The 11457-nt window shown below is 38.1% G+C and overlaps 1 pseudogene; it reads right to left on the reverse strand.

The window, feature by feature from the left end:
* Positions 1-9550: 9550 nt before the first annotated feature.
* LOC136156273 (olfactory receptor 7E178-like) lies at positions 9551-11246 on the reverse strand (annotated as a pseudogene).
* Positions 11247-11457: the final 211 nt, after the last annotated feature.

The following is an 11457-nucleotide window of genomic DNA, read 5'->3' on the forward strand; positions in this document are numbered from 1 at the left end:
CTCCTCTGTCCATGGGGATTCTGCAGGCAAGAATACTGGAGTGGGTTGCCATGCCCACCTCCAGTGTATCTTCTGAACCCAGGGGTCAATCCCAGGTCTCCCTCATTGCAGGAAGATTCTTTACCAGCTGAGCCACCACGGAAACTCCAAAACACACCCAGATCCAGTTAAATCAGGATATCTGGTGGTGAGAACCAATGGTCAGTATTTTTAAGCTTCCCAGATGATTGCAATAAAACCCAAGGTTGAGAAGCAGTAGCATGCCTCCTCACACATAACTGCAATGCAGACATTTGAAAAATAGAATTTACTGTGAAAAATATGTAAGGACTGTGACAAACTTGCAAATTTTCAATGTATTAAAAGGGGACATGAGTGTACCTATGACTGCTTCTTGTCGATGTATAACATAAAACCACAAAATTCTGTAAAGCAAATATCCTTCAATTTAAAAAAATAACATGGCAGGGAGAGAACAAGATGGCAGAGAAGTAGGTGGACATGGAGTACATCTCTCTCCACAAATACATCAGGAATACACCTTCAGACACAGAAGTGCATGCAGAACACCAGCTGAGAGTGGACAGAAGTACCTGACCAGTGGAAAAGAATATATAGAACCATGCAAAATTCGGTAGGATGAAGGAATTAGGGGGACAAAACAGGAGCATTAATAGGACTGGACCTGCCCTAGGTGGGTGGGGGAACTGAAGCAGGGCTCTGATCACCACATCAGGGTAACTGTCTAAGTCAGAGGAGAAACATTTATGGCTGAAAGTGAAACAGCTGATCTGTGGCAGCCTAAATGGAATGAGAATCAGGCTATCCTTGCCACAGCTGTGCATACCCTGGACAGGGATGCAGGTCCCCTGGAAGGTGCAGAGACTGGGAGCTGGAGTTTAAGAACTGTGGAGCAATCCCAGGGAGATTGAGGAATATGAGGGAAGAGACTGTGGTAGGAAATGCCCATGGGAGAAAGCCGGGCAGCCATGGAAGCAACGTGATACTGCTGAATCATGCATAGGGGGTGGAGCCATAGTCATAGCCTCTCTCCCCATATGCTAGCACTGACAGCTGAACAACAGAGAGGCTGGCCCATCAAACGCCTGATTTACTGAACTACAGAGTAGGACCCCAACCACAGTGCTCCTTTAAGTGCCTGACATGCCAATCTACAGAATAAGACCCCAGCTTGGGGGGGCCCATCTATGTGCCTGATGTGCCAAATGATGAAGAAGGACCCCAGGCAATGGGAGACCTGTAAATACCAGAATGGGCAGAGCTACAGAGAAAGACTGACCAAAGAGGCTTTCTGATCACCAGCTACAAAAGGCATGAAAAAAGACTCTGATAGGGCCTTAACACCTGTGGTGGAGGCAGTCTGTGTCCCTGAAAACTTGGCACCACCAGGGTCCCTGCAAGCCAAGCAGCTGTGCCACCTTCACGCTCAATTCTCACTGGGGCAGAGCTGCCACAGGCAAAAGAAAGTCTTGTGTCTATGAACACAGAGTTGCTTCGGTCATGTCCAGCTTTTTGTGATCCTGTAGACTGGCCTGCCAGGCTTCTCTGTCAGGGGAGTTCACCAGGCAGGAATAAGGAAGTGTATTGACCAATACTGGTTGCCATACCCTTCTAGAGCACTATATTTCCTGCTGCCCTAGCTGCCGACTGCCCTGAGTACCTGGTGCTGCCAGGATCCCTGAAACTCGAGCAGCTGCACCACCTCCACACCTGGCCCTCACTGGGGTAAACCCAAGTCCTCCAGGGAAGCCTCAGGAGCAAACCCCAGTGGATGACCCACATGCAGAGGTGAAAATAAAACAATTGAAATTTAGGGGCAGTGTTGCTAAGGAAAAAGAACCAAAACCTTTCCACTAGATGTACAAACTACAAACTCTACATGATCAACTAGGCAGACTCTGTGTCTATGGACTTTATAAAAGGACATTGAGAGCTTCAGAAAAGAAAATGCACTAGTTCTGATAGCTGCGGACATTGGAGGCAAGAACACACAAAAGTAGGACTAGATTAGAATCTGAGTTGTCCCCGCAGCAAGTCCAGAGAACAGCACAGTGTTGGAGGGCATCCTAGGGAGGTGAGGTGCACTGTGACTCCCAGTGAGGGAAAGGACTCTGACAATAGTGACTCAAGAAAAACATTTATTATTCTTATTCTTCGACTTATTCTGTAGATTCTTTCGCAAATTTTTTTCCTTCTTTTATTGCCTATTTCCCCGCCTCCATTATAGCTGTTGATTTTACTGGCACTATGAAATATAATTCAGCTTTTGAACCTTTTTTTTTTTTTTCTTATTCACATTTTTTATTGTTGTTATAAACCTCTGCCTCTATGTTGGGTTTTTACAGTTTTGTGCAATTTTCCTTTTACTCTCTCTCTATATTTTTTTGATTTAAATTTTTCTACATTTATTCCTTTGTTTGTTTTTCCTACTGTTCTTTTCCCCTTGCAGTTAATCTTTAATGCATATAAATCTTCATCTACCTCTATTTAACTTTGCATTTCTCTTCTTTCTTTCTTTTCTCTCTTTCCTTTCCTTTCAACATATTTGTTAGTTTGGTTTGCATTAATTTATTCCCCAATTAGAACATTGCTTTAGTTTTGCTTTCCAGTTTATTCTTAAGTTAGTTTTGTTTTTAACTGGTAAATATAATTTTTGATTTCCTTTGTTCACCAGGTCAATCTACTGTACTTTATTTTTGTTGAACTGCTTGACTTTGTTAATGGGTGTATATGTATATGTGTATATTCCAATATTTTCATCATTGTTTGCCTGATTTTGTAAGTGCCATTTGTCTGGGGTTCATTTTTTGTTTCTCATTTTTTGGTATTTGTTTTAATTTCACTTAAGGCCATAACAAACCACTTGTGGAATCTTTGTTCCTGACCAGAAATCAAGCCCTGAGCCTTTGGAGTGGAAGCACTGATGCCAAGACCCTAGACTACCAGAGAACTAACTATAGGGAGTATCAAAGAGAGAGAACTCACACAAAGGAAACCACTTGAATAGAAGACCTGGCATCACCCAACCACCAGTAGCACCCTGTGCAGGACGCCTCATCTAAACAACAAACAATAAAAAAAGTACAAACCCACTCATCAGCAGACAGGATTACCACCTCACTCAACCTTGCCCATCAGAGGAAAAACAAACAAACAAACAAAAAACTCGGCACAAGTCTCACCCTATATGAAGCTTGTACAAACCACTGGACCAAGTTTATGAGGGTAGAAACCTAAAGGAAGAAAAAAATAAACCTTGAAGCCTGGGAAATGAACACCTCAAGCACACTAAGTTAAAAAAAAAATAATGAAAAGGCAGAGAAGTACTACACAAATGAAGGATCACACTAGAAACACATGTCCAAATAAATGAAGAGGAAATAGGCAAAATACCTGAAAAAGAATTCAGAATGATGATAGTAAAGATGATCAAAAACCTTGAAAACAAAATGAAGAAAATGTAAGAATCAATTAATAAAGACTTAGAAAAATTAAAGAATAAAACATACAGAGACAAACAACACAATTACTGAAATTAAAAATACTCTGGAAGGAAACAATAGCAGAATATCTGAAGCAAAAGAATGAATCAGTGATCTGTAAGGTAAAATGGTGGGAAAACCTTCTGAAGAGCAGAGTAAAATAAAAAGAATGAAAAGAACTGAGGATAGACCCAGAGACTTCTGGGAAAATATCAAATGCACTAGCATTCAAATTATAGGGGTCCCAGAAGAAGAAGAGAAAAAGAAAGGGTGTGAGAAAACTCTTGAAGAGACTATAGTTGAAAATTACCCCAACATGGAAAAGTAAATAGTCAATCAAGTCCAAGAGGTGCAAAGAGTCCCATACAGGATAAACCCAAGGAGAAACACACCGAGATACATACTAATCAAACTAACAAAGATTAAATACAAAGAAAGAGTATTAAAAGCAACAGGGGGAAAGCAACAAGTAACATACAAGGGAAATCCCATATGCTTAGCAGCTGATCTTTCAGCAGAAACTCTTCAGGCCAGAAGGAAATGGCAGAATATATATAAAGTACTGAAAAGGAAAAATCTACAACCAACATTACCGTACCCGGCAAGGATCTCATTCAAAATTGATGGAGAAATAAAAAGCTCTTCACAAAAAGAAGTTAAGAGAATTCAGTGCCACCAAACCAGCTTTAAAACAAATGTTAAAAGGACTTACATAGTCAAAAAATACAGGAAAAGGGAAAAGTTCTACAAAATCAACCCCAAACAATGAAGAAAATGACAATAGGAACATATGTATCAATAATTGCTTTAAATGCAAACATATTAAATGCTCCAACCAAAAGACAGAGACTGGCTGAATGGATACAAAAACAAGACCCATATATATGCTGTCTACAAGAAACCCACCTCAAACCTAAATACACATATAGACTGGAAGTGAGAGGATGGAAAAGTGTATTCCATGCAAATAAGAAGCAAAAGAAAGCTGGCGTAGCAATCCCCATATCAGACAAAATAGACCTTACAACAAAGAGGATTACAAGAAATAAGGATTACAAGAGACCAGATTACATACTGATCAAGGGGTCAATCCAAGAGGAAGACATAACAATTGTAAATATCTATGCACCCAACATAGGAGCACCTCAATACATAAGACAAACACTAACAGACATAAAAGAAGAAACTGACAGTAACACAATAATAATAGGAGACTTTAACACCCCACTCACACCAATGGACAGATCATCAAAAGAGAAAATTAACAAGGAAACACAAGTCTTAAATGATAGATTAGATGAGGCGGATCTCATTGATATCTTCGGGACATTTCATCCAAATGTGGAAGAATACACCTTCTTCTCAAGTGCACATGAAACATTCTCCAGGATAGACCACATCTTGGGTCACAAATCAAACCTCAGTACATTTTAAAAAATTGAAATCATATCAGGCATCTTTTCTGAACACAAGGCTATGAGACTAGATATCAATTTCAAGGAAAAAAACTGCAAGAAACAAAAACATATGGAGATTAAACAATACATTTCTAAATAGTCAACAGGTTACTGAAGAAATCAAAAAGGAAATAAAAAAACTTCTAGAAACAAATGAAAATGAAAACACAACAACTCATAACCTATAGGGTGCAGTAAAAGAAGTTATAAGAAGGAAGTTTATAGCAATACAATCCTACCTTAAGAAACAAAAAAAACATGGAATACACAACCTAACTTTACACCTAAAACAACTGCAAAAAGAAGAAAAACAAAGCCAAAATTAGTAGAAAGAAATAACTTATAAAGATCCAAGCAGAAATAAATGAAAAAGAAATCAAAGGAACAATAGTAAAGATTAATAAGACTAAAAGCTGCTTCTATGAGAAGATAAACAAAATTGACAGACTTTTAGCCAGACTCATCAAGAAAAAAGGAGAGAAGAATCAAAGCAACAAAATTAGAAATGAAAAAGGAGAGGTTACAGCAGACAATGCAGAAATACAAAGGATTATAAGAGACTAACCTGAACAACTATATGGCAATAAAATGGGTAACCTGGAAGAAATGGACAGATTCTTAGAAAAGTTCAATCTTCCAAGACTGAACCAGGAAGAAATAGGAATTATGAACAACCCAATTACAAACACTGAAATTGAAGCTGTGATCCAAAATCTCCCAGAAAACAAAAGCACAGGATCAGTTGGCTTCACAGGAGAATTCTAACATTTAGAGAAGAGATAATGCCTATCCTTCTAAAACTCTTTCCAAAAATTGCAGAAGAAGGAACACTTCCAAACTCCTCATTCTACAAGGCCACCATCACCCTGATACCAAAACCATACAAAGACAAGACATAAAAAAGAAAACTACAGGCCAATATCACTGATGAACATAGATACACAAATCCTCAACAAAATCTTAGCAAACAGAATTCAGCAACACATCAAAAAATTCACACACCATGATCAACTTGGGTTTATTCCAGGGATGCAAGAGTTCTTCAATATACACAAATCAATCAGTGTGATACACCATGTTAATAAATTGGAAGACAAAAATTGTATGATAATGTCAATAGATGCATAAAAATCCTTTGACATAATTCAGCTCCCATTTATGATTAAAACTCTTCAAAAAATGGGCATAGAACCTACCTCAATATAATAAAGGCCATATATGATAAACCTACAGAAAACATTATTCTCAAGGGTGAAAAACTTAAAGCATTCCCCTTAAGATCAGGAACAAGACAATGGTGTCCACTTCACCACTATTATTCAACCTAATTTTGGAAATCTAGTACATCATTCAGAGAAGAAAAAGAAAGAAAAGGAATCCAGATTGGAAAAGAAGTAAAGTTCTCATTGCCTGCAGATGACATGATACTGTACATAGAAAACTCTAAAGATACCATCAGAAAATTACTAGAGCTAATCAGTGAATTTAGCAAAGTTGCAGGATACAAAATCAATACACAGAAACTACTCACATTTCTATATACAAACAGTGAAAAACCAGAAAGAGAAATTAAGGAATCAATCCCCTTCACCATTGCAGCAAAAAGAACTAAATATCTAGGAATAAACTTATCTAAGAAGACAAAAAACTGTACAGAGAAAATTATAAGACACTGATGAAAGAAATCAAAGACAACATAAACAAATGGAGAGAGAATCTATGTCCCTGGGTCAGAAGAATCAATATTGTGAAAATACTATACTACCAAATGCAATCTATAGATTCAATGTGATCCCTATCAAACTACAAATGACATTTTTCACAGAACTAGATAAAAACTTTTCACAATGTATATGGAAACACAAAAGACCCTGAATAGCCAAAGCAGTCTTGAGAAAGAAGAATGGAGCTGGAGGAATCAACCTTCCTGACTTCAGATTATACTACAAAGCTACAGTCATTAAGACAGTCTGGTACTGGCACAAAAACAGAAATATAGAACAAAGGAACAAAACAGACATCCCAGAAATTAACCTATGCACCTATGACTACCTTAGTTTTGTAAAGGAGGCAAGAATATACGATGGGGCAAAGACAGCCTCTTCAATAAATGGTGCTGGGAAAACTGGACAGCTACATATAAAAGAATGAAATTGGAACACTTCCTAACACCATATACGAAGATAAACTCTAAATTAATTAAAGACCTAAATGTAAGACCAGAAACTATAAAACTCTTAGAGGAAAACATAGGCAGGACACTCGATGACATAAATCAAAGCAGGATACTCTATGACCTGCCTCCTACAGTAAAGGAAATAAAAACAAAAGCAAACAAGTGCGACCTGATTAAACTTCAAAGCTTTTGTACAGCAAAGGAAACTATAAGCAAGGTGAAAAGACAACCCTCAGAATGGGAGAAAATAATAGCAAATGAAACAACTGACAATGGATTAATTTCCAAAATTTACAAGTAGCTCATACAACTCAGTACCAGAAAAACAAACAACCCAATCAAAAAGTGGAAAAAACCTAAACAAACATTTCTCCAAAGAAGATACAAGATGGCTAAACACATAAAACAAACACATGAAAAATGCTCAATGTTGCTCATTATTACAGAAATGAAAATCAAAACTACAATGAAATATCACCTCACACCTGTCAGAATGGCCATCATCAAGAAGTCTATAAACAATAAATGCTGGAGAGGGTGTGGAGAAAAGGGAACAAACACTATTGCACTGCTGGTGGGAATGTAAATTGATACAGCCACTATGGAAGACAGTATGGACATTCCTTAAAAAACTAGGAATAAAACCACCATATGACCCAGCAGTCCCACTCCTAGGCATATACCCTGAGGAAACCAAAATGGAGAAAGACACATGTATCCCACTGTTCATTGCAGAACTATTTACAATAGCTAGAACATGAAAGTAACCTAGATGTCCATCGACAAACGAATGGATAAAGAAGTGTGGTACATATACACAATGGAATATTACTCAGCCATGAAAAGGGATGCATTTGAGTCAGTTCTAATGACGTGGATGAACCTAGAACCTATTATACAGAGTGAAGTAAATCAGAAATAGAAAGATAAATATTGTATTCTAACACATATATATGGAATCTAGAAAAATGGTTCTGAAGAGTTTATTTGCAGGACACCAATGGAGAAACAGACATAGAGAATAGACTTATGGAAATGGGGAGAGTGGAGGAGAGGGTGAGATGTATGGAAAGAGTAACATGGAAACTTTCATTACCATATGTAAAATAGATAGCCAATGGGAATTTGCTGTATGACTCAGGAAACTCAAATAGGGGCTCTGTATCAACCTAGGGGTGTGGGATGGGGAGCGAGATAGGAGGGAGGTTCAAAAGGGAGGGATATGTGTATACCTATGTCTGATTCATGTTGAGGTTTGACAGAAAACAATAAAATTCTGTAAAGCAATTACCCTTCAATAAAATAATTAATTAATTTTTTAAAATGTTTTAAAAAAGAAACAAAATCCAAAATAAAATAAGAAAGAAAGAATCACGTGGTCTTGTGTTGTCCTGGTTTTAAGTAAAAATAAAAGACAATTTTCAGTTTCATCAAAGAATTTTATTGAACAACATATTCACTGTTTTGTTCTACTAATTTCTGCCATATTCCAGGCAACTTCATAATTCATAGTTGAATGATTATGCATTTTCTGTTGACTAATTCTGGAGGCTTTTCATGGAGTACTGCTTTCAGTTGGTCTAACTGGGAGCATTACTTGTTGGAATTAATTACTTGGTTTTCTAGGAGGAGCTCATATTAATAACAGAGGACTCCTTTCCAATTCCACCATACACAACATCACCTTCTTTGGGTGAACACCACCCTTTGGTGTGGCTGGTGGTGATTCATTTCACTTGCACCATGATCTCTTCCATTCCACATGATTACAGTATCCACTGTTCATTGCCTGTCACAATTTGTTTTAAAAACAGAACATTTTCACTACATTTAAGTAGAGAATCACAAGCAGAAATATGGCCAAGAAGGTTTTTTCGCTTAAGTGAAATCCAGATATCAAAGCAATAAACATAATCAAGCTTGTGCAAATTATATTCTCACCTAATATCTTGATTTGATCGCTATCAACTTCAACTCGTCTACCTAACCATGGAGCATCATCCAGTGAGAAATCTCCAGTACAGAACTTCATAAACCACTTTGGACATATTCATCATAGCACCTTCTACACAAATCCTTTTCCATCTTTCAGTTGAGATTTTATCTTTCTTGAAATGATAAAGCACCATATGCCAAAAAATAAAAATAAAAAATAAAGTGGCCAAAAAAAGGGAGTGATTCATCTTTCAAGGATGCTTGCACCACCAAAGAAAATTACTGAATCTCCAAATATATAATGAGATACAGTCAAGGAGTGATTATGATACACAAAAGGTTCTCAGTGTCCCTACTGTCATGTTAAACCATGGAAGAGAAGCAATATTCAGGTGTAAAACAAAGAAAGGCAAGGGGATCATAAGACTTACAAAAAATATGAGAGAGGTAGAATTTTTATATCTCCAAGTTTAGTTTTGCTACATTTTCAAGACTACACTCAAATGGGTGGCCAGGTCCTAAGAAGAGATTGTTCTGTTAAAGAGCCTCCACAAGGCCCTTTTGATGTCTTTGTTCCTCAGGCTGTAGATGAAGGGGTTCAGCATGGGAGTGACAACAGAGTACATCACCGAGACTGCTACATTCTTTCTGGGAGATTGTGAAACAGCTGAGCTGAGATACTCACCTAGGACTGTTCCATAAAATAAGCAAACAACTGACAGGTGAGAACCACAGGTGGAGAAGGCTTTATACCTCCCACCTGATGAGGGGGCTCTCAGAATGGAGACAAGAATCTTATAGTAAGAAAAAAAGATTCCTGTGGTAGGGAGAAAACCAGACGTGGCACCAATAATATACCTGACTATACTATTTGTGAGTATGTCGGAACAGGCAAGGTTGAGGAGTTGAGAAGGGTCACAGAAGAAACTAGAAATTTCTACATTCTCGAAGCAGGGAAGTTGTAGCACAATCACATTGTGCACCTGGGAGTCCAAAAGGCTAACCATAAAAGACACCAAAACTAAGCAGGAACAGGTGCGTGGGTTCATGATAACCATGTAATGCAGTGGGTGACAGATGGCCACAAACCTGTCATAGGCCATCACAGTAAGAAGAGTACAATCCATATACCCAAAAAGGATCAAAGTAGACATCTGTGTCAGGCAGCCCGTGTAGGAGATGACTCTGCTGTGGCTTTGGATGTTTACAATCATCTTAGGGATGGTGGTGGAGATGAAACTGATGTCAGCCAAGGACAGGTTAGAGAGGAAGAAGTACATGGGAGTGTGGAGGTGGGGATCAGAGGCGACAGCCAGGATGATGAACAGGTTCCCCAGCATGGTGACCAGGTACATAGACAGGAACAGGACGCAGAGCAAAGCCTGCTGTTCTGGATCATCTGAGAGTCCCAGGAGGAAAAATTCTGAGACACTTGTTAGATTTCTGATTCTATGTAGGTTGGATATCTTTGGGAAAAGAAAAGAGGACTGAAAAAATAGGAAATAGACAAATGGTCATGCAGCACTGTGTCCATATTTTGGATTCAACTAACTTATTTATAAAATTATGTATCCCTGTTCCTTGAACAATATTTCTCACTGTGACAAATTATATTTGCTTAGAATTTTTCCTCCTTGATTTCTGTGTTATACATGTTTGTCTATAAACTCTTAGATTATAAAACTTCACAGAAAAGTGAAAGGGAACAAGAACATTAGAGGTAATACATCCATGATCTCAATTAAATACAGACTACTTCTTTAGAAATAACCAGATCTGTTCTCAAGAGACACGTGTACCCCAGTGCTCATCACAGTACTGTTTATAATAGCCAGGACATGGAAGCAACCTAGAATGCCATCAGCAGACGAATGGATAAGGAAGTTGTGGTACATATACACTATGAAATATTGCTCAGCCATTAAAAAGAATACATTTGAATCAGATCTCATGAGATGGATGAAACTGGAGCCCATTATACAGAGTGAAGTAAGCCAGAAAGATAAACACCACTACAGTATACTAATGCATATACATGGAATTTAGAAAGATGGTAACAATAACCTTATATGCAAGATAGAAAACGAGACACAGATGTATAGAACAGACTTTAGGACTATATGGTAGAAGGCGAGGGTGGGATGATCTAAGAGAACAGCATCGAAACATGTATATTATCAAGTGTGAAACAGATCACCAGTCCAGGTTGGATGCATGAGACATGTGCTCGGGGCTGGTGCACTGGGATGACCCAGAGAGATGGGATGGGGAAGGAGGGGGCGGGGATCAGGATGGGGAATATATGTAAATCCATGGCTGATTCATGTCAATGTATGGCAAAAAACACTACAATATTGTAAAGTAATTAGCCTCCAACTAATAAAAA

Source organism: Muntiacus reevesi, chromosome 1 (assembly GCF_963930625.1).
Source record: "Muntiacus reevesi chromosome 1, mMunRee1.1, whole genome shotgun sequence".
NCBI classification, from domain to species: Eukaryota; Metazoa; Chordata; class Mammalia; order Artiodactyla; family Cervidae; genus Muntiacus; species Muntiacus reevesi.